General features: G+C 37.3%; 2 long non-coding RNA genes across 3 annotated transcripts; both read left to right on the forward strand.

Moving 5' to 3' along the window:
• The first annotated feature begins 373 nt into the window (after window positions 1-373).
• LOC103719532 lies at window positions 374-1,498 on the forward strand. The gene is made up of 2 exons (XR_605996.2): window positions 374-648; window positions 746-1,498. It is a non-coding gene; the product is annotated as an uncharacterized LOC103719532 (long non-coding RNA).
• Window positions 1,499-7,059: 5,561 nt separating this feature from the next.
• Window positions 7,060-17,117, forward strand: LOC103719531. 2 transcript variants are annotated; one of them, XR_005513887.1, is made up of 5 exons: window positions 7,060-7,155; window positions 9,841-9,966; window positions 13,877-14,072; window positions 16,030-16,084; window positions 16,457-17,117. It is a non-coding gene; the product is annotated as an uncharacterized LOC103719531 (long non-coding RNA). The 2 variants fall into 2 exon arrangements; XR_605995.3 differs by lacking the exon at window positions 16,030-16,084.
• The last annotated feature ends 8,298 nt before the right edge of the window (window positions 17,118-25,415 follow it).

The raw sequence follows: 25,415 nt of genomic DNA on the forward strand, positions 1-25,415 counted from the left end.
AAAGGCTATAAAGGAGAGAGAAATTATACCCTACACCGTATGCCCCATGCATGCAACCAATCATAACTGGTTATTTCTGTAGCGATACATTAAAATGTATGCTTGATGGATAGGGCCCACAGAAATTAATAGCTTTGATTGGTTGCATGCTCAACCGGTGCATACAGTATAGTGTATAATTTCTGACAAAGGAGGGCTATAAGGATGAGACATTGCCAACGTTAATAGCCGTGACGAGTGCATGCACAGCCTTCTCCTGCTTGCCTGGAAAAGCTTAACCGTGTCCAGAGAAAGAAGACACGCGGAGAAGGGTCCACTAATTTTCACCGAAGGTACTACCACATGGGGATTATAATTAAACCCCCTCCTTTTCGGCCACTATTTAGCCATGCCACAATACGAGATCCCGGATCCGGTTACCTCCCTCTTCTCCCACCCTCTATAATGCCTTCCTCTTCTTATCTTCTGTTTCTTCTTCTCTTTCATCCATGCATGGGAGCAAGAAGCTGCAGCACGAGCCTCTTCATCCCTTTCCACAGCTTTCTTGAACTTTTTTCTCTGCCAAGGTGGCTTAATTGAGAAAGAAAGTTCAGGAATGCTGTGGGAATGCATGGAGAGGCTGGAAGAATTTGGGCACCAACCCAAATGGTAAAGGATTCTTTGTTATGTGCTTAGCCCTTTGTTATTTTGTTTTCCCTTTCTTACAGTGGAACTCTGGAAGATGATTACCTCTTTATTTTTATAGCATGCAGGTAAGCTTCCTTAGGTGTGCTGCATGGTTGGGATATGGCTAAGTTGTCTCTAATTCAAAAGTATGTTGCATAGAAGAGTCACTCAGACAGTTTGCAGCTTTTTAATTAATTGGTCCATTTATGACATGTTATATATGTGTTGTGGTTCAAAAGAGCTAACAGAGAAGCCCGATGATGGCTAAATGAATTTTTAAATTTTTCATATACGATATCATTATTATTCTAGATTTCATTGGATTCTGTATGTCTTGGCAACAGGAAGTGTTCAAGGTGAATTTGAGTAAGAACTATGCTGACATGACGCTGGCATGAGATGTCATGATTTTTTTTGTTTGTTTGTTTGGTAGAATGGGAGGCCATAGCCTAAAAATCTAGGGAAAAAAAGGTACATTGTAATCTATCAGCTTGTTACAAAAGAGATAAATGGGGATGAGCTGTTTGGAAGGAAGATAGTCCAGATTAACTCCACTGCCATATAAATGGGTTTGCTTTCCTATATGTGCGTGTGATGCCTGGAAGAATTCCACCTCTGCTTTCATGCTCATTATTTTCTGAAGAAGTGGATTAGAATCATGCACAAATGAATTCGGATTTCGTCCATCAAATTACCGTTCCTGGATGTCATGATTTGAAATTACACAAATAATTTAACTATAATCTTGTGCAGAAGACTATTTTTCAAGATAATTTCTTGGAATTTAATTTGGGAACCTAGATCATGTTAATCTATCTATCTATTTATTTGGCTCTACACATAGATTTACCAAAATTAAAATTTGTGATGTTAAAATAATGCCAAACATGTGATAGTCGCTTCCATATTGTATAGCACTCGCTTCATGTGAAAGCACCCGCATCATTTGATGCTATAATGTGATCTACTTTTTTCTACAATGTGATCTATTTTTTTTATTTTTTTATCGTCAAGGATCCTAGATGTTGTGAGACTTGTCTTACTTTAATCATGGAATTTCCATGCAATTTTTCTCTATAGAACATACCGATCCTATAGCAATAATTTACTAAATGCTGCAACTTATAGAGATTCGCAGGATGCAGTGGTGTTCCTTTTAAATAGTTCAATTTGGGTTGTGTTCAACTTGAAATCAACCAGTCCAACCTACTTATTTGGTTTGGTGGGATTAGATTGATCTATAACACAATCCACTCTAACACAATTTGACTAAATCCAATAAATAAATAAGCTAATATTAATACCAACATTTCATTTAAAAGATCTATATATTTCATTTAGCTATATATATAGTTCTATTTACTTGCACAAGTAAACTCAAGTAAAATTCACGAACCATCCTAATCTAATAAATTTTCCCAGTCCCATATTACCTACACAATTTGACCCCAGCCAGCTCGCTCAACTCAACCTAATATAACCTAGCACCACTAAAATTCAACTTAACTGCAATCAGATTGGAGAAACTCCAAATCAAAGATCAGTCGAGTTTGATTAGCATTAAACATTGAGTAAGATGAGGGTTAACTCTCAACCTAACCCAAACTATGTTGAGTTGAAATCTTTATTTTTCTATATCATTTGGTTCCTCCGAGATGGCATTTGGTTATGTTTGATATCAATTTTATTATAATTGAAGTTGCATAACCCTCAAAAATGAAATATTTCGAGTTGCAAGTATTCTATTTGGTGAACTCAGATATGCTTTCACATAGAACATATAAAAGCTTGTCCACTTTTTTTGTTGTTTGTTGCAAATAGTGGTGCAGCTACCCCTTTGTTAAGGTGGTGAAGAGATTGATGGTCATATTTAAGATAACCAAATCATAAGTCCTTATCTTAGAAACATATTTGAAGACACTAAAAAGCAGTCAATGCCAAAACAAACACATGCACATTTTTTAGAATTCATTTATCAAGTATGATAAATTAATCTAATCTCGATATGCTCATGAACTCTTAAGTAGACCAAATATGGTTTTAAGCTAGTTACCATTCTAATACCCACCAAATTATAGTCCATTTGGAACCCTCATTTTACAGAATCATTATTGATGGGCTGGAATACTTGAATTTTAGAGGATCAATAATTGCAAATACAAAATTGGCTGCAAGCCATGTTTTGTTTATACATGCATAGCCTAAAACTTGTTCATTCCTGGATAGTCAAATAAAGTTTTACTTCCACCCGCTCTAGCAAAAAACAAAAAAAAGGTTTTACTGTGCCTAATGATCACTCAAACATAGCATTAGACTTTCTGAAAAATCATTATAATGTACGATGGCGCGGTACGAAATGAAGCTGGGAAAGGATATGAAATAACTTGATGGTTTACTACATACTTTTATATGCACCACTTGAAAATTACTAGCAAAATAGATGTGTCATGCACAAGGCAGACCCTCTAATCTATGTTTATATAAGGAATGGAACATATAGTGCACATTTGCTGACTATTCCAATGCAAATTAAATTTCATGATAATATTGCAAATCTATCTAGAATTAGATGGCAGCCAAAGATTTTTTGTCATATAAGAGATCACTTGTACAAGTATTTTCCAACTAAACTACCTAACTTACTATCAAATAACCTTTGATTACGAATCAAAGAATTCGCAAAAGTAAAGAAGTTTCCTTCATTGAACTATACATGGAGATTATGTTCCCATGGAGCATCTAATACTCCATGCATTTACCACTTCGCTTCCGTGTTCCACTAGTCATGAAAGAGTTTTTACTCTCAAGTTTCTTAAAAAAGCTTAGCCAACAAAAGTTGATAATAGCAACCATATAATTGGTATTTTAGGACCTAACTATGAGCTTCACAACTAAACTCATAAAGTAAATTCTTAGAGTTTCTTTTGAATTTTATATTTTAAAAGGAATATAATCCCCAATCATCACATGAATGAAAGGGAGCATTCAACCATGCTTGTTCAGAGGTTTCTTGCACTATTGCTATCTGTCCAGTATTAACACCTCAAATAAAGTATTAAAAATTAATCCCTATTAAGAAATTTCTCCATCTTATACACCATAATGTAATTCAGTAATGCATAGAAAAGATGACAATAGTTAGTGCAAGAAACACAACTAAAACTGCAAATAAGGAAAAAGTAAGTACTGAAACAAAAATACATGAAAATTAACAAATTCACAGTCCTCTTTGGATAGCAATCATAATAAAAAAAATACTCTAATATTTTCACAACTAGTGGTGAGATAGTAGACTATTATTTAATCCCCATAAAGAATGAGTATAATGCATTGGTAAGCATTATTGTATAAAGTCTCTTGACTCTCATTTTGTTTTTTGAAATATTATGCTTGCATGAAACATCAATTCCTTTTTGTTTCCCTAACAAAGATTTAACGCCGCAAATGGCAATATACCTTGTGTTTCATGCTTGGAAAATGCATATAAAGAAAAATGACCCTACTTTGTTGATAAGAAGGCTGCACTTATTTCTCTTGCTGCTCTATATGTATGTACATTTAATCGGTCATATGACCTTTTGAGAAAGGTATCGTCTCAATTTCCACTTCAATTACTACATTCCAAACAATGTAGTGTCAAACGTTTTGTGCCTTTTATCTATCCCGCTTGGAGATCTATACCATTAGTCATGCCTTGCATGGTAAAGGGAGAATGGGGAGGTTTTCTTTTATTCTTTGTTTGCTGAAAAGAATGCAAAGCCAGGATCAGGGACCATCGTGGTAGGATGATAGCAGTAGGAGGTAGGCGGACGCCAGGACTTACAGTGGTCGGAGCAGAGCTACGGGCTGCTTGGGAGGGCATATCTTATGTGTGGCAGGTACTGGGGGTGGAGCGGGTCTACCTCGAGAGAGACTCATCAGTGGTTATTGACTGGCTCCGAGAGGCGGATCGGTTTGGGGATGGTCATCCTCTCATCCGGGAGACCCGTAGGATGATCCAGTTGATGGGTGATTGTCAGATTGGATACGTGTTTAGGGAGGCGAACAGGTCAGCTGACTGGGTCGCCTCCTTTGTTGCCCGGCATTCTGGAGATTTTCTCTGGACGGAGGCATCAGACGTCCCTCATCCTTTGTATCTTTTACTTTCTCGTGATATGACTGGTTGTACTCACGTTAGATTTATATGAAATGAGTAGCCGCTTTACCAAAAAAAAAAAGAAGAAAAGAAGAAGAAGAAGAAGAAGAAGAAGAAGGAGGAGGAGGAAAGAAAGAAAGAAAGAAAGAAAGAATGCAAAGCCATTGAAATAATTCTATGCACAAGCAAAAGTGGGCTAAGGATGAATTGACTAATGAATATTTGGTGCAAAATTGGTCTAACAACACAATGTTTACTCTTCTATGTTATGTTCACTAACTCTTGTATGGTGTCATACTAGAGGATGAGCAAACAAAAAAAGATACATATTGGTTACATAATTGTTTTGCTTGGAAAATTTCATGATACACTAAGCCCTGTCATTATTATGAAATAATCATTTAACAATCCTTAATAAGTCTAACTCCAATGTGCTGATTAGCCATTTTTAGCTGCTCAACCAATAAATTTACCTTGGAATTCATTGCTCCATTTAAGAAAGTTTTCTTTACATCCAATAACAAGCTACAACATGATGCAAGTCAATCAACATCGCATATTTGCGTTAACATCGATGATTTAAGAAATATTTTTGTACAGAATAGTTGTAAAAATCATTTGACCTCGTACTAGAACTTGCATAATTGGATATTTGATGTATTGTTTAAACAAATCCGTATATATCTAACATTCTAATCATCTTAGAAGTTCTTTCACAAAAATCAAATTATGTAGGCAAGTCAAAATTTTATATGATAATCCTTACTATTTATGAGCATCTTGATAAACCTATACTATGAATATATACTCCTATTATTGTGGCCCAAGTAAAGTGCAATTCACAGTACACCCTACTCAAAGGCTAAAATATCCTGGTTACCAAATATCATTGCTTCAACATGTATATATAAAATTGTTGTAAATTCAATCCTTGCTTGTAAAAGTGACCTTCTACATGCAAGAATATAAAGGACGTAGTCTAGAATGAAGACTAAATACCTACTTTGCTGAATTATAATTCTTGAAAAGAATCGGATTCACATACAGAATTTATATTCCTATTTATGTAATAATATCCTTAAGCAATGTAACCTTCTTCACTTTTGTGGCCATGACATGAACTATCAGAGTATTTTAAGTGCCTCATGATTCATATAATTTAATTTAGTCAAAAATCCAACAATGTTAGTTACTTCTACTTTGTATCAGTAACAAAAGGTTCTTAAAAATAAATATTTACCAACAATGATCTATAAGTGCTATAAATCTTCTAGTTATTTTCTTATGGATCTAGTAACTTATTTCTGTCTAATTAGGGTTTTTCTTATAAATATGGTTGGCATTAAGAATGATACTTGCTTGTTTAACTTTAAAATAGATTCGGAGGATCTTTAGACTCAATGTCGACCACTTTCACCACTATGAGTGAGGTTGGATAGATGTCCAGGAGCAAGATTTGCCACATCGAGAAGATGAGTTACAGGTCAAACTTTCGAAAGTAATAACTTGATTGTGCGATGTCTGAGATGATTTTTTTTTAATTGGGTAATTTTTGAGATCTACGACGTGATGTCATGCCCTTAGAGGTCGGCGCTCCTAGCGATCGAGCCCAAATTTAATCATTTGGGGTCTAAAACGGGCCAACCAAACTGATTTTTTTCCGTATAAGTTTTTGATTGAGTGTATCTCTCCATCTGAGAAAAATCACGCAAAATGACAGAAGGCATAGTTGATCGAAAATTTTAATTTTTTCAAGTATTTCAACTAGCGATGTCTACTTTAGAAAAGAAAGACCTATTAGAAGTAGGAAGAGGAATCTAATCTAATTGTGCAAGTACGGACATAAATATTATAAGTGATTCTTCATCCACCGATGCAGAAAATGCTCCAGTTTTCCATTCTCATATGAGGGGGGAAAGTTTATGGGCACCCTCACACGAGAGCCAAAAAGAAGGCTTTCATTAAGATAATTCGCCCTAGTGACTGTGTACCTCGTTTTTTTAGAACATCAATGAAATAAAACGAGACTTAAGCTCTACTTTAGCAATTCTTCTTGAGATTCTAGTTTAGCGCCCTGAGAAAATCTTCCATATTAACATTTCTAATTAATAATTAATTCTTTGTAGCTTTTAAATCTTTAATGCTTTATCTAATATGCGCTTTAATAGGCATTTTCTCTAGTAAAACATCTTGTTCAATTTAAAGGACTTTATAAATATTATTAAACTAATATAAATCAAATATATGACAAAGTATATTAGGAGATGCAAAGCGCCGAGAGAGGAGATCCCGGCCGCGATGGCACTTTTCCACCGCATCTCGGCATGGATTGGAGCGCTCGTCCCAAGAGATGGGTACCTCTTTCGCTCCGCCTCCTCCTCCTCCCTCTCTTTGGATCTCTGGTTTTATATTCGGCTATGATGCTGTTGCCACGGCTCGTTGTCTTATTGGTTCTTGATGTTTTCTTCTTTCAAGATTCGATCTTGAAATGTTAATGGGTGCTATTGGATTGTGTTCCCGTACATTATGTTGTTGGCACTGTGATTATGGCCGCTTTCTGCTGCAGTTCCGGTTCTGCTTGTTTTCTAATTGATTCTTGATGTTTTTTTTCCCCTCAAGATTCGATCTTGATTCTTGAATAATTGATGTGGTTCGATAAGTCTTGTCTTTGCGATATTCGTCTATGATGTTGTTGGCTCCGTGATTCTGCCTGTTTTGTGTCTGTATATCATTTTCTACGGGTTTTTTTTATTGATTCGTAGTGCTTTCCTTTCTCAAAATTCGATCTTGGATCGTTAATATTATGCAACAGGTTTTTGCTTCTGTGCATAATGCTGTTGGCACTTTGATTCTTGATTCTGGCCTCTCTGTGTTACCGTATCATATATATGGGCTTTTCTGGTTGATTCTTGAATTCTTTTCTTCAAATTTTTGATCTTGAATTGTTCATATCATTGCTTTAGGGTTTTGTTCTGGGATTTTACGTGCTTCTTCTATATGCTTGAGCATGCTTGGACCAATTAAAAGGAAAATGTTTGTTGATGAAGCATTTGAACTTGTAAATTTTCTTGATTAAGATTATTGTCGTAAGATAATTGCTTGTCCGCTTGACTGGTTTAGTTGACAGTGAGATAGCCAAGTTGAGTCTGATATTAATATAGATATGGCCAATTTTACCTAAAGAAAAATTCTGCAAATTATTTGTCTTCTTTTTATTGTTATTGTAATCCTTAATATCAAGCTTATATACTAGTTATCTGTAATTGTTTTATTTCAGTTTTTGATAATCATTGTTTTTCGGGAAATGATGAGTTTGATCTCCTTCACGATCATGAAGTTGCAATGATCTCTGTAAATGGATCGGGTTATCTGTTCAAGCCTTTTTTTGTGAGTTTGGTGATACCATCAATTCTACCTGCAGTTATGTGTGAAGAATGTCGCCACTTCGTTATTATTAGTCATCCAGTTTAAAGGATGAAATGTAAAGAAGAATATTCAAGAAGCATTGTAATTTATAAATTTCTTTCATCCCGATATTTTGCTCTTTTTTTCCTGGTTTTTATTATGTGTGTGTGTTGGGGGGGGGGGGGGGGGGTTGGTAAGGTGCTGTGATTTTTAAGAGCATGATTTGTACAATGATTGTAGTCATTTTAGAATATGCCTGATGGTAATTGGACTATTCAAAAAGCTCGTAATTATCTTAAACTAACATTAAGTACATGAAATGTACGTGACCTTGCATGTAAAAGATGCATGATAGAGATGGTTGAGATGGTCCAGATTTCAGAATGGGAATGGTAATTCTAGAATGGGCACTCAGAACAGGGCAGAAAAGGAAAAGGCAGAGCAGAGTCACAGAAAAAGGTGAGAAATGGAAATTTGAGAATCATAGAGATTGCAAAAAATGTTGTTTTGTAGTTGAGCTTGCGTTGTGAAGTTTCAACCCCAAAGTTCGCATCAGAATAGTAGACAGAGATTGGATTAATGTACTCAAACCACAAATTAATGTTCATCATTTAAGAGCACTAATGACCATTGTAGCATCTCTCCAATATACCCCACTTTGATCTCAATGACCATGGAGGACATGAGGCAACTGCAAGAGGAGCAGAGGATATGTCAGTGCCACAGCTTGCTAAAGTATTGGAATTTGTAGCTGCACACACTCCTTCTGTTTTTGGAGGTTCACCTCGTGAACCTCATTTCTCTGCCTCTTTTGAGCCCTTCCTTTCTTCTTTCTTCACTTGAGAGCAAATTAGGACATGATAGGGCCCATAAGGTTTTACAGCCTGCTCTTTTGCCCTCATGGCTTGTGCCTAAACCTGATCTGTTCTCTAGATTGCAGCTAGACCCAACTGCTTGCTCCCAGTTATTGTTTAGCCAGGAGACGGGGGAAAAAGGAATGATTGTTGACCCACCTGGATTTGGCCTGTGTTGCTTGCTTATTAGGTTACATGGGCTCAGGCAGGATGTTCATCGGGTACAGAGTGAGCTGCCTACAGATAGCCGTTTGGGTGTTTGGGCTCAAAGATCGTTAGCCAAGGGACCACATTGGCCTGGATATTCTGAGAATCAATTTTTGGATAAATGAAAAGAACAAAAGCTATCGTTATTGTGTTACTCTTATATCTTCTAGACATTATTTAAGTCCCTCTCCATGTTTCTCATACAGGTTTGAAAGCTTAATCTTAGTTTCATTGCCATTTACATTGTCTCATCTTAAGGTAGGATATTTTCTCCAATGAGTAAGAAAAGGGGCTATATCATCAATTCTAATCCATAAGCATATCTTAAAATAGTGGTTCAAATTATATTTTAATGCAATCAATGTGATTTACAATTATATATGAACATCTTAGTAAGTTATTTCTTTTAAAGGTAATATATGCTGCAGATTTAATTGTTTATGTCTGTTATTTGACATTATTCTAATTTTAAACCTTTAAGCTGTCCAATTGCATGTTCATTTACTAGAATACATGATCTGATTTTAGCTATTAGTTTAGCACATCTCATCTTATCTGTATTTCTAAATGCAGGAAGGTAAAAAACACTGTATGGCCACATGATAATTGACCGGCGGGAGTTACCATCTTATGATTCCTTCTTGGTTTGCTAAATCTGAACCAGAATGATCCAGCAACAGCTTTCTGGATCCTATAACTGTAAGGTTCTTTATTTGCCTTCTAGATTCGGTGAACTATAACCTTTGGCACAAGTGTGAAAAAGGAATCTTCATTAATAACTTTCTCACATTTTTACGTGCAGCTATAGTCATATTAGCATTTAATCAAGTAATTGAAGGAAAATACACATTTTTCTTACTTCTCCTAGAAGATAAAAATATTTCATGCATAGAAAAGGAAAATTGAATTATATATCAAGGGAAAATACGAGAATATTTTCATTTAAAGGATTCAAAAATAAGCTTTGCTTTAGTACAATCAATGATGCTGGAAAATATATGGGGGACAAACTTCTGAGGATTTTAAGAAGAGCCTAGAGCTAATCTTAATATTTGCTGTTTCTCTTTTGAAAAAGATGGTGTTCACTTGGAGTGTGATGAAGAAGGTAGTAAAACCTATGGTACTTGAAACTTTTTTGGGGTACAATGTGAAACCATGGTTTGCTTGGCATATTGAGACCTACTATGGAAGGAATAAAGAATTTTGGATGTTGCTGGAATCTGTCAAAGCAATGAAGTTCTGAGGTTAAAAACTTAAATTTGAGGGAAATTTAGGTACTTCAGGAAGATCAAAAGTTGGATCCTTCTAGTATATTTTGCATCCTAGCAGTAAAATTTAGCTCTATAACTATATATGTTATTTTTTGACTTGTATTTCAGAAGCATAATGCATCTCACAGACTTCTAATGTATTCTGCTAAACAAGGTCATCTACTTATCAAGCTCTAGTTAATCAAATCATTAAGTAAATCCATGTTAATCTTGAGCAATCATCTATAAAAGCAACTAAATAATGATATTCATGATAAGAGACGACTAGGACCCTAGACTGCTGAACAAAATAGTATAAAAGGACTTGAAACTCAATTTACAATTCTAGACTTAAGAGGAACTCAATGATGTTCCCTTAGTTGACAAGACTCACAATCTAATATTACACGACTCAAGGAAGTAATTTCTTCAACGTTGCTAGTGATAGATGCTAAGACAACAATGTCGTTGTAAAGGTGATAGAGATGAATGCAATTCAGCTGGATCCATGCCATCATCAAGATAACATAGACTTTTGGAGATCTTGGAACACATAATTGGTAGGATAAAATGTTATTAAGCAATTCAAAGCTTTAGTAAGTTTACTAAGAAATAACAAACTAAAGGGAAGTTTTGGAATATAGAAGGATGAGGAGTGGTAGATCATAGACTAGCTACACAAGTTCAAGTGCGATCAATAGAGTAACACATGGAGAAGTAGAAGAGGGCTAGAGTAACACATAGAGAACTTCTTATATGATCTGATACCCCAAAAAAATGAGCCAAGAAGAGTGAGAAACAAGACAAGCTGTAGCTGTATCACTAAGCTAGAGTAGCGTGGATGTAGATGACTGCTAGCGAGATTGTGACTGAGCAAGTAGGAACTTAGCATACTTTAGCTTGGAAATAGACACCATTTCATCATTGTTTAAAGGAGAATCACCGTTATCATCAAAATAGGAGGCATGATTGGCAGAACTAGTGGGTTTCCATGAAGATCCAAGTAATAATCAATAGTATGTCCATTCAAGCTACAAAGTACACACTTACAGGAGCCATGACCACGATCACAATTTTTCGAATCACGACCACCTCTATTGCCACCCTACCATCTCTACTACCACCACCTTGTTCACCTCCTCCACCAATAGTGCAATTAGAAATAAGAGCAGATTGCTCTTAAATTGGACGAACTATAGAATCTAAAATGCAATCTCTTTGCAAATGAGCAAACACTTCTTCAAAAGAAGGGCTCCTTGTTGGCTAAAATTTGAGACCTAATAGAAACAAGTTCAGGTTTCAGGTATGAAGAAACTAGGGCTACATCCAACTCTTCTATTAGACTTCCATCTCCCATATTTATAGTTGTTCTTGGCTAAGTTAACCCGGGGTAAGACATGATTTCCTACCCCTTGGTACTCTAAATTTGGGTTCCCAATCCTCCCACCCTATATTGGCCCTCTTGTCACAATCCTGGTGCTCCCTTCTCCACTCGGCACTCTTCTTTGTCATCTAATCTGACCTCAGCTTCGTCCAACCCTTCTTTTGTCTCAATATCCCCACCCCCACTGACCTATCTTACTAGTTTCTCTTAGACCTTGCCCTCTAATGAAACCCTACCCGTCCCTTTGGCATTGCTCCCCAACATCAACTTACTGCCCTTGCCCCTATCCTTTTTCCTTGGCAACTCCCTCCATGGCCATCTAGCTCTTTGATACCCTCCTCCGTCACTAGCCTCTAGGCCCCCACATTTTAGCTGCTCGTGAGTTGTCATTTCGGGCACCCTCATCGGCAAGATCTATGGCATTGGTAGGTCACCCGCTAGTTGAGGCCCTCAACCCAGCCCGCCGCACCTCCTTAAGAAGTGGGTGCATGATTGTGTCATCCTCAACCGAAGGCTTCTCACGATGGCATACTGCAGCAAGGTGGTGTATGACCTGGACTTAGTAGCGAAGGTGCCATAGGGGTCCATGCCAACGGCACTCGACCTTAGTTGGAGGGGGGTCAATAGGTACTCTAATGATGGTTTTAGAAGTTAAAAATAGTCGAGAGAGATAAGGGGTGATCTCTTTTAAGATGGAGGGGGGATTATTTCATCACAAACTATAAAGAAAATGACCATCCACTCATCCATTAGAGTTAAGCTAACCTCATGGCTATTTTGCGAATAAATAAGACATTCTGGGTCGATTTGAATAAGGGTAGGTTAAATATACAATATTGACAAATTTTGGGTATGATATGCAAAAAAATCTTAATACCGACATATTTTTCAACAAGCAAGACTGTCTTTGGTGTCTTTATTTGAGCAAGTTCCTCTTATTTTTCACCTGCATTACGTGTACTAAATATTAATTTACATAATGAAAACTAAATATTAATATAATATTATCAAACACCTCTCAAACTATTAGATATTTTTGTGATATGATTATGGAATTCTGTAGACTAAAACTTAATTTTAAATTACCAACCATTTGGCAAAAAGAGAAAATGTTAGTAGTAAAGGACAAATATAGCAACCAATCATTACCGCTATGAAGATAGAGAGAGATTTTGTTAAACACCATGTGTGTGTCTCGGAGTTCCCACCCACCTTGCAAATATCATGGCATCCTAGGAAACTTAATGGTCTGTAATTAATATTCAAGACTGCCTCCTCCCCGCTCTCATTCCTGGTAGTCTCTCCATTCCTCTTCATTTCTCTCGTCTCTTTCTCTCTACCCAAAATTTCTAGGGTTTCACCATGGCAGGAACTCCTCCTTGTTAAACCCTATACCCTAAGAAATAAGAGAGAGAGAGAGAGGAGTGATGGATCTCCAACTCCTTCTCTAATCCTTCTTCCTCCCTTCGGTCCTCGCCCATTGCTTGCACTATATTGTTTTCAGCATTTTAAGATGTGAATAAACACATTTTGGAAGGCAATGCTCCTTTGGTAGCATCTTCACTTCCAGATAAATCCAGTTCAGATGCTTTGTTGCTGATCGTTCATCAGTTGCATATAAGCCTCATTTTGTAAAATTAGATTTCTTAGAGATAATACGCATGAAATATCTGATCGAGGAAAGCCAAGGCAAGGAAGTTGTTTTACTGCCTGTTATTAATGCATTTTTTGGAATACTTATTTGGAAAGTGAGATTCAAATAGTTTTTGTTGAATCTTCACCTCAAGCAGTTGGATCGAGTTGCTTCATGGTAGCTATCTTGAATTTCTTGATAGAAAACTTTATATTTGTATTTGTTACTAAACTTTTGTTGTATTTAACAATCTAGGTTTTGTGTCCTAGTAGCTTGACCTTTTGAGTTCTAAATTGAGTACCCGTTGGTTATTAACTTATAATTTTATGTATGTTCTTTCAGAGAATTCTTCAAAATAAAACAAAGATGGGCATGCAAAATCAGCAAGAAGAAGCTTCTTAATGAACGTAATATTCTTCACCATCAACTTGAAGAATGCAGTATTAACTTTCTTATATGAGAAGAACATAAGAACATAAGTTCACAATTAGTCCATCACTGTCCATGCTTTATGTCTCCCGACAACCTTGGACAGCAGGTTTTGCCTCCTCCTTGCAGAGATAATTTTCTTCATTATCCATTATTATCTGATCAAGTATTTGGTTTTAACTTCTACATTTGTTAACGAACCAGTAAAAATGATTTTGTGTTCTTGTGTTCCTTTTGCAAGAGTCATTTTCATACTCTTGATTTCTGTTCGTACTAGTCATGTTCTTTTAGTATTGTGTGAAATAAATATAATAAACAAAGAGCATGGTAATAATGTTCTCTACAGATCATCGGGTTTTTACTTTGGTTGATTGGCTCATATCTTGGTTTCGAAATATTTTGCAAATAACAAGAATTTTGGGACAATGTCTGATGCTATATTGCAACAGATTTTAAACGAAATCATATGGCTCAGTAAGGAAAGATTTATAGCACAGAGCAAAAGGCATTCCTTCGTAATTTCATGAGTGATAGATCATGAGGAAGAATGGCCGTATTACCAAAATAATTTTGCTTTGACTGATGAATCATGTGTCAATCATTTTGAGTTTTAGTTTTATCTCAGAAAATAATCCCTGGAGCTTCAGCTAGTAGGGGACATGAAGTTGGGTATGCAAGAATGAGATAGACCACTGAAGAGTCAATGATTACAACATATTTGACTAAAGTTCTTGAAGTTTAGAAGACAGGCTAAGAAGCATGCTACTGGAATCCGGGGTTAGATGCAGTTTTGCTAGTCCTGTGACTTTCCATAAATAGCAGGACAAGTTGAACTTTTCATGAGATTTATATTATGTATGAAGTCCATTTTTTTCCAATCTAAGGGCCAATTTCCAGAAGCAGCTAGCAGAAAGACACCAATAACATGACGTATGTGGACATGCTTATGCAGTCAAAGGAGCGCATAATATTTGAGTGCCTTTTCTCCATTTCCTAGCTTGCATAATTAATTGGATGGCTATTGTACCCCAGATGTGGGAGGTGCTTCCTTGTTGAACTGTTCCCAGTAAAGGAGTCCTATCACCCATGGAACCAGCAAGAATTTTAAAATTTATTGGGATCATATGAGTTGTAGAGAATTTATGGTCTCCCTCCTATTGATGCTCATATTCATGGCTCCATGATGTCATTTACAGATTTGAGTCAACACATGGCACTATGAGAGGTATTTAATTGCATCTGTCTGTGCATGTATTTGATGGAGGTTGGGTTTTGCAGGACAAGCTGGGTGAGAAGCTATTGTGCCTAAAAATCATGTATTTGACATATCATCGTAAATAACTGATCACTTGAATAGTAGAACAACAAATAGAGAAACTGAAACATTGCATCTGATGAATCTCATATGCCATTAATAACTCTTCAACATAGATGAGAATTACCAGAGGACTCACATGCAATTTACTGAAAATTACTGGTATATGGAAGTATGGAACAAAATGTAAAGGTGATGTTTGGTTATTTGAGCCCTACTGAAGTCTGAGTAAAATGACTAATGTAATAGCAACAGTTTCCAGAAATGGCTGCATATACATTTAATAGCCACTCATACGACTGTTTGTGTCTAATCATTTTGGATGCTTTTAAATAGTCAATAAGCCATTTACTGCACTAAATCGCGTGATTGATGATCTAGCACTAGATTTTGAAACTTCATGTGTGAGAAGATAATAAACTTAATTACTAATCTAATATTAAATGAAATTAAGTACCTAAACCTGATACTTTAGATTGTATTTCTTACTTGAGTGTTTGCATTTCTAAATCCACTCATATTTGTCTTCCATCCTGTTACTCATGTAGTTAACGGTCATGACATGCCATGTTTATTAAAATTAACTTTCTGGTAAACAAATCATTACTTCTATTTTATTAGCTGCAATTGACTTCAAAAACATTTAGTGTTATCCTAGAAACTGTTTAACCAATTTGACAACCATTTGCTGCACAAGCATAATTCTTTATCTGGTCTGACATGCAATAACCATGTTGCATTCATATTTTAGGTGCAACACTATCACGATAAGGCAAGTTTACATTGGGACATGCAATGTTGGTTAGGTCGGTAATGCTTTTAGCATTTTCAGCACTACGAGATCTCATCTTCTCCTCCTCCTCTCTCTCTCTTTTATACATCCAAAGCTGCATGATGACAAAATTGTTTTTACATATATAATTTGCAGCGGAGTAACAAGGTCACTTACTTCCAAGTTTTGAAAATTTTCAATTCTGAATTTATTAGAAACAAACTCATTTTGGCCAAAATGGATTACTTGAGCTGAAACAGCCTGAGTTTTGACTATTTTGCAATTTTGGGTAGTTGGCTGAAACTGACCGGTTTGGTCAAATTTTGATGGTTTTAGTCACACCTAACATATGTAAGTTACAAAGCAAGTATAGTTTTGAGAATGACAAACCAAACTTTCTGTGTAGGCACGACTCATGGCACAGGATATTAGCATACAGAAAATGCCAGAGAAGCAACTCGTCTGAAAATCTCAATTTGATCAGCATCGATCATGGTGACATAATGGATGACGACATGCAAAAAAATTATGCCAGATAATATCATAGACAATGTTTAAAGACTGAGGAAGCACATAAGTCAGTCATCCGACTTGTTCTCAGAAACTGTTAGTGAACCAGGGGAAGATGGAGATGCCATTCATTCCCTACGGTAAAGCTATTCCAAACAGGTTCTCTCAAAGTTGAGGCTGTGGAAAATTTCCTTGATTTTGACAGTCAAGGAAGATGTCATTTGCATGGGAAACTATAGCAGACAGGTTCCTTGAAAGATGCCTTGGGGCTGAAGCATTTTCAAGATGCGACAGCCAAATCGCTGAAAGTTATCTGCGTTTTAAATGGCAAGTTAACTGCACTTGTATATCTGGGCTACCCTCCTTTCTAAAGAATATTGCTCCCTTGAGACTTTGTTTCATAATTTATCAATAGAATAAAAAATATTTTATAGGAAACTGCTTTTATCATGGACTCATAGCTTAAAAGCTTATGTTAGGAGGAATAGCCCAGACTAATAAACTCATGTGGCATTCTTTTTATCAGTCAGTGTAGGACTATGATAACCTCCTTCACTCAATCTCGTGACAAGTCGGCTCATCCTTGAGGGAGGGAGGCCTACCTATGGCTCGGATTCCATCCTTCTTGACCCTAGTATACCTCAGTGAGGCGCTCACATTACCCAAAAGAGATGGCGATGCATTATGGGTCTAGCTTCGAAATCACTTGTTACAAATTCGCAGCCCTAAAGCTTAGGACCGACTTAGGGTAATAAACTCATGTGGTGCCTCAGAACAGGATTATGGCACTTTGCTCTCTTAGAAGTTATTTATGTAACCCTTCCAGGGGGTTGAGATGCAGATAGGTCAGGCATAAATTGTGCAAGGTTTTTTCTAGTCTAACAAGCTTTTAGATCTACATTTAAAACCCCCCATGAAACGACTGTCAAACTAGGGTGACCATCGCAAGTCTCCCCAACTTCCTCAGGACGCGTCCATCGCAAGTGTAGAATAATTGTAACAAAACATTAAAATAAACTGGAAATAAACCACTCAAAAAATGAAAGTATACCCAATTTAATAAATGATACAAATTTTTAATATGATCATACATGGATGCATGGCTCTCACACCATATTTGTGCGGTTGCTTTTTGTGGTCTTCGAACCTACAACCTCATGGATAAATAACGCATTGCACCGCAGGAAGTAGAGCAACTAAAAGACCCTCTCAAAATTGAAACGAAACAAAGATTGGCAATGGCAGCTGGTGCCTGGAATTGTGGGATTGTTATCCTACGCTCCTCCTCCTCCTCCTCTCTACGTCGTTGCTATACTCCGATGAAGCCCTCAGTCCTCCTCGACCCTAAAACCCGAAACACCTCTTTCACCTCCGCCTCCTGTACCCAGAGGAAGACGAGGCCAGGGAGGGTTTGCTGCTCTGCACGCCCCGATGGACGCCAAGAAGCCGAAGAAGGAATCGAAGCCATCGACGATGCGCTCCTCTCTTCAGTCAGATTTCTTCTTCTCTCATCCTTTCTCGCAGTTATTTTGTTTATTAGGGGTTAAAAAGAGACCACCTTTTAGAACTTTGGATTTATCAATGGGGGAAAATAGGCAGGATTTTTCTCTGGGCGTTCATAAAATTTGTCAATTTTATCGACAAAAAAGAATAAATTTACGTTTTTTTTTCGTCGAATTTAAATTATATCCACGGCTTTTATCGAGAGAAGCCCATACGGAGAGAGAGAGAGAGAGTAAATTGCACTTGTTCGTGTTAGTCGTCTTTTTTTCCTTCACTTTAACTGGACTTAGGGTTTATGGCAGGCCCCCCCGTCTTGCGTAGTATTGTATTTAGTAAGCAGCCTCAAGTTTAGCAAAGGGCCCGCACTAGGTTTGGAGTAGAATTAGAGTTGTAATTTCTTATAATTGCTCCTTGTGATGCTCAAGAACCATAGCAATTAGGTTCGTTCCAATTAGTTCTTCGATTTCTTCACATTTTGCAGTTACCCATTCCCTTCTCGCTTGTCGAGACATTGAGGAAGATTGAAGAAAGCAGTGAGAGCAGGTGTGAATTATCTTAAATGCTGATTGGCCTTGCTTGGACCAGTAAAACTCACTCAACTAGAAGGATCATTTAGAAAGCTTCTCGGCCAAAAGGAGAGTGTCACTGCTTGAAAACTGGATGATGAACTTTTGGTCTTTATTGTACATGCAAAAATGCAACATAGTATTCTGCACTAGATGAGTTAGTTTATTCCGTGAGCCACATTCCATAATGATGTCAATGTTGGGCCAGAGATATTTGGGGAATCAAACCAATTAGTATGCATACTTAGTCTGGTGCCTCTAAACATGATAACAGTGGATTGCTGCAGTCTTTGTGCTTGAAGCAGGAAACAAAGGTAGTTTAGGGCCAGTTGGTATTTCCTTTGTTTTCGAATATCCAAGAAGAAATTGAAGCAGACTGAACAGCATGTACAATGAAACTCTTTTACTTTTTTCTAAATTGTTTGTGAAATCTTCAAAGCATTTGCAAGTAAAGATTTATTGATTTCAAATATATATATATATATATATATATATATATATATATATCAAGGAATAGCAGGAGTTTCCTGCAAATGTATCTTCCATATCAATCTTTATGTGGTATTTCACTAATTTGTAGAGAACAAAAACACAAAAACAGCAATGATGCCAAACAGGCCCTTAAGTTATGGATTAATGTTCTTTTGATACCTTTGGCAATAAAGATTTTCTAAAAAATATTTATTTCCCTTTTTTCTTCTTGTTTCTTGACAAACCTCATTTACAATCATTGTCAGTTGTTGGACAATTTACAGTGTCTTTTGATTGTTTGATTTCCTTCTAAAATTCATAGGTCATTGGATTTTGGTTTTCTGGCTATTCTCTTTCATGATTATAGAGCCTTATCAGAATCATTTCAGATATTCAAATGTCACTCGAGAGGAAATCTCGGACGCATCTATATATGAAGGTTGGACTGTTAAATCATAAGACCTTGAGTGGAAGATTAAGAAACCATATTCATTGGCATGCATCAAACTGAATTATATATTGGTGAACCAAGCAGATTAGGTTGTCAGGTTTGACTTTGGCCATTCATATAAGCGAGGCCTTGAGCTGGGCATGGATCAGAAATAGCACAGGAGCTTTAATGTGGCTCTTTATATAATATTCATGTTGTTTTATGTAACAGTATTTAATATTATATATCCAACATCTTCCCTGTCTCTGCTTCATTACATGAACACTCATGGTGGGTGAATATCTCCACGTGGTGAACTTCTCCAATTTCCTCTGACATGCACAGCAGGTGCTCAGATCTTATAGACATAACCTTGATGAGAGTTATGAAACCATCCTAGCCTAATGCAATATAAGTAGACATAAGATCTCTACTTTCTTTCCCCCAAGTAGAGATCTTATGTTCTTGTATTTGTTATATGTTTCTTGCTTTCCTTGGGCAACTAAATGGCATATTCTATTTACTCAAAAAGCATTTAGTGAAGCTGCCATCACTAAAAGCCACATATCTTTAGATTTGTTGTATCTTTAGAAGTAGTTAAGCCCCAGAAGACCTTGCTTGTAAGGCAGCTGGTGCTTATCTCGGCAGCAGAAATCTCATTGTCTCATTCCCTCATGCGCTATAACTTGTCTATTATTTTGTGACTAATTAATTCGGGGTATTTATGCTATGAGCTAGCTGTCCTCATTTTGATGCCTCTTTTTCTACACGGTTGATCATGGGATTGAAGGCAAAGATGAGAATAAACTGACTATAAAGAAAATAGGATTACAGTTGTTATTATATGATCAAGGGTTCAGAAATGATGATGAGACATGGACAAGAGGCAGATACGACATTGAACTGACCAAACAAAAGGGAAATACCTTGACCATCGCTACTTCTATTTTCTAAGGAAAAAATTGAAAGGAAAAAACAAGTGAATCATGGTTATCCAGGGTCAGTGTATGTGAAGTCGTTTCTAAATTCTAATTGAATGCTTGAGGAAAAAAAATACAAAGATACTAGGTTCCATTCATGTTGGCATCTTTCCACTCTCAAGATGAAAACCCACTCTATCATGGTTATCCTGGGCCAGTGGATGTAAAGTTTTAATGTTGCAAAGACCTAAGGCAATCATCTGTATAATGTAATGTTATCCTTTCTTGGATGATAATTGGTAAATCAAGATGCATCATGAATATAAAAGAAGAGTCACTTGGCCTATGAAGGAGACCATAGATGTGTCTTTGTTTTGAAAATATGTTCTTTTTGAATTTTTTGATTGTTTTCTTTATCTCGCAATCCACCATGGATTCATAGTAGAACTTAATTTTTTACATGCTTCTGTGCTTGCACAAAACAGGATGATTTCGGTTACTTGTGGAAATTGGCAGCTGGGTCTGTTGGCAGCGGTGCAGCCATTAAATATGGAAGCATTCTTTTCCCTGAGATAACAAGGCCGAACATAGTACAAGCTCTGCTAATGGTTTCACTACCAGTACTGGTGGCTGTTCTGATCTTAATCAAGGAGAGTAGAACGGAGAGCCAAAGGGAGGATTTACTCTAGCATTAATGTGGAATCCATCCTCTGGTAAAATCTGCATGACTTTTGATATCTATGCTTCCAAGTTTTAACAGATTTCTGTTCATTGTTCATAATTTTATATATGTGAACTTTTTTTGCTTTTGAAAAGGTGACTGGGATTAAATATTGATGTGATGTTATCAGTGTAATGCATGATTGACTCTGTTTATGTAAAACTCTGGGTTTTTTTTCTTTTCTCCTTATTTAATTTTTGGTCATGTCTTTCAGTTTTGGTGGACTGACAGCGCTATAAAGTTCGAGAAGATGATAGAGCTGGAGTAAGTTTATTTCGGTTAGTTGATGCCTTTCATTTTCATATTTCTTCCTCCTTAGATGTAGGTGTTACAGAGAAAGTCCTGTAGAAACTGATGGTTCAAGTATGATACTACTAGAGGATAAAGAAATGTTTATCATGTAATTTATATCTTGGTGCTTTGGGGATATCAATTTCAGTCCAGTTTCAGTTTTAGGTACCTGGGAAGGCATGAGGAGATTGAAGCATGGAAGTACTTTTTGTTTAATCCCTGGAATTCAGTTGTGTGGCTCTTCTTAGTTGCTATTCTTTTGGCTATGTAAAACAAGGTCCTGTTGTCTTGTATGTCATCTTTTTTCCTTTTCCTCATCTATTCTTCCTGCATAATGATATCTTTTCTTTGATGCTTCGCATCATGGGTAATGGAGCAATTCGTGGTGCTCAATTGCCCGGTTCGATTGAACTGCACCTGACTATTGCCACAACTTTATACATAGAAATCTCAAACAATGTATTTTTTTTCTAATCCATTCACCAGTATTTTAGATTAAACTGTAGATGTGCTTGTTTTAGGCTGATCAGAAGCTTAAAGTCTTAAATTCTAGAGAATAATAAGTTACACATCTTAAAGTTACCAACTATTTCGGCATAACAGGTGCGAATAGGCATATCCAAAGAACATATATGCAGATTGTTTCCATGGTGATCTGCCCTGCTATGGTTCATGCACTCTTTTCACATGCAAATATTGTGCCCAAATCCAACTAAAGATTCCCCTCTTTTTCCACATGAGCTCGCGCCAAGATTCCGCTGAAGTTATATAGTGTGCCATAAGCCTGCGTGAAGAAGAAGCAAGCAATTGGGATTCCCATCTTTTTCACACGCAGAGATCATGCCAAAGTTCAGCTGAAGCCATGTATGCCCCAGAAGCCTTGGTTTTCACTCCTCGGCTCGCTTAGGTACAGCTCACGTTCTTTTCCGTCAAGCACAAGCCTTATTATTTGTCTCGATCAGGGGCTTGGGGCAAGACAAACCCAAAGAAAGTAGGGGAATTGACTTTCCCATCCCTCTAAAGACTCCACTGTAACAAAAAGTCCTTGTTAATTAAATCTAAAACAACCGGTCCAGAAATTTTCCAAACTGTAATTCCCGGTCCCTGAGCCCCTTTTATTTTGAAATAAGATACCGAAAATGCCCCTTCCCTCATGATCTCCCATCCTTCCGAAGAAGAAGAATTTCAGAGACTTTCCAAACTGTAATCTCCCAGCCGCGGCTGCTGCCGACCGCGGCCTGCCCCCTCCCACGGCCGCCGCCGGCCCGGCTCGCCTCCTCCCGAGCCCCCTCCCGCGGCCGCGCCGCCGGGAATGCCTCCGCCCCTGCCCCTATGGTGGGAAGGTGCCGAAGAAGAGGAAGAAGGGCGCCGTCCCGCGTCCTGCGGCTGTCGCCGGCCACGACCCGCCCTCCTCCAGCGTCCGCCGTGGCCCAGCCCCTTTCCGGCGCCGCCGGCCTCGCGGGAAGAGAAGAAAGAAGAAGAAGGGAAGAAGAGAAGAAAAAAAGAAAAAGAAAAGAAAAAAGTTTGAACTGGGGTCGACTCCTGCTCTGCTGGGGACGACTCGTGAGAATCTTGGGTCGACTCGCTCACTTCTACAACAATTTTCTAAGAACACTTAACTGTGTGCACAGTCCTGTTAACTGTGTTCGCAGACAACTTAACTGTGTGCCGCCAGCTCGCGGAAGGAGAAAAAAGAAGAAAGAAGAAGAAGGGAAGAAGAGAAGAAAAAAAAGAAAAAAAAAGAAGAAAAAAAGGAAAAAATAAAAATAAAGTTAAATAAGCTTGGAACAATTAAATAAGTTTGGAACACACTTAATCTAACATGACACACGGTTAAATAAGCTTGGAACATATTTAAATCATCCCGGAACACACTTATTCTACCCCAGAACACAGTTATTTCGACTGTGCACACAGTTAAGTGTTATTAGAAAATTATTGTAGACTTATGCTGAGCTGGGGTCGAGCTGGGGTCGACCCCTAAAGAGCTGGGGTCGACCCCTGAAGTGCTGGGGTCGACCCCTAAAGAGCTGGAGTCGACCCCTGAAATCAGGCAAAAAAACAGCTCTCTGGAAAGCCTGAGAGAGTCGACTCCAGGTGAGCAGGGGTCGACCCCAGGTCTATGAACACAGTTAAGTTGTCTGTGAACACAGTTAACTTGTCTAGGAACACAGTTAACTTGTCTAGGAACACAATTAAGTTGTCTGTGAACACAGTTAAGTTGTCTAGGAACACAGTTAAGTTGTTTGGGAACACAGTTAACTTGTCTGGGAACACAGTTAAGTTGTCTAGGAACACAGTTAATTTGTCTAGGAACACAGTTAACTTGTCTAGGAACACAGTTAAATTGTTTAGGAACACAGTTAACTTGTCTAGGAACACAGTTAACTTGTCTAGGAACACAGTTGTCTAGGAACACAGTTAAGTTGTCTGTGAACACAGTTAAGTTGTTTAGGAACACAGTTATCTAAGAATACAGTTAAGTTGTTTGGGAACACAGTTAACTTGTCTAGGAACACAATTAATTTGTCTAGGAACACAGTTGTCTAGGAACACAGTTAAGTTGTTTGGGAACACAGTTAACTTGTCTGGGAACACAGTTAAATTGTCTAGGAACACAGTTAACTTGTCTGGGAACACAGTTAACTTGTCTAGGAACACAGTTAAATTGTTTGGGAACACAATTAACTTGTCTAGGAACACAGTTGTCTAGGAACACAGTTAAGTTGTTTGTGAACACAGTTAAGTTGTTTAGGAACACAGTTATCTAAGAATACAGTTAAGTTGTTTGGGAACACAGTTAACTTGTCTAGGAACACAATTAATTTGTCTAGGAACACAGTTATCTAGGAACACAGTTAACTTGTCTGGAAATACAGTTAAGTTGTCTAGAAACACAGTTAACTTGTCTGGGAACACAGTTAAGTTGTCTAGGAACACAGTTAACTTGTCTAGGAACACAGTTGTTTAGGAACACAGTTAAATTGTTTGGGAACACAGTTAACTTGTCTAGGAACACAGTTGTCTAGGAACACAATTAAGTTGTCTGTGAACACAGTTAAGTTGTTTAGGAACACAGTTATCTAAGAATACAGTTAAGTTGTTTGGGAACACAGTTAACTTGTCTAGGAACACAGTTAATTTGTCTAGGAACACAGTTAAGTTGTTTGGGAACACAGTTAACTTGTCTGGGAACACAGTTAAGTTGTCTAGGAACACAGTTAAGTTGTCTGTGAACACAGTTAAGTTGTTTAGGAACACAGTTATCTAAGAATACAGTTAAGTTGTTTGGGAACACAGTTAACTTGTCTAGGAACACAGTTAATTTGTCTAGGAACACAGTTGTCTAGGAACACAGTTAAGTTGTTTGGGAACACAGTTAACTTGTCTAGGAACACAGTTAAGTTGTCTAAGAACACAGTTAACTTGTCTGGGAACACAGTTAAGTTGTCTAGGAACACAGTTAACTTGTCTGGGAACACAGTTAAGTTGTCTAGGAACACAGTTAACTTGTCAGGAACACAGTTGTTTAGGAACACAGTTAAATTGTTTGGGAACACAGTTAACTTGTCTAGGAACACAGTTGTCTAGGAACACAGTTAAGTTGTCTGTGAACACAGTTAAGTTGTTTAGGAACACAGTTATCTAAGAATACAGTTAAGTTGTTTGGGAACACAGTTAACTTGTCTAGGAACACAGTTAATTTGTCTAGGAACACAGTTAAGTTGTTTGGGAACACAGTTAACTTGTCTGGGAACACAGTTAAGTTGTCTAGGAACACAGTTAAGTTGTCTGTGAACACAGTTAAGTTGTTTAGGAACACAGTTATCTAAGAATACAGTTAAGTTGTTTGGAAACACAGTTAACTTGTCTAGGAACACAGTTAATTTGTCTAGGAACACAGTTGTCTAGGAACACAGTTAAGTTGTTTGGGAACACAGTTAACTTATCTG

Source organism: Phoenix dactylifera, chromosome 1 (assembly GCF_009389715.1).
Source record: "Phoenix dactylifera cultivar Barhee BC4 chromosome 1, palm_55x_up_171113_PBpolish2nd_filt_p, whole genome shotgun sequence".
Lineage (NCBI taxonomy): Eukaryota > Viridiplantae > Streptophyta > Magnoliopsida > Arecales > Arecaceae > Phoenix > Phoenix dactylifera.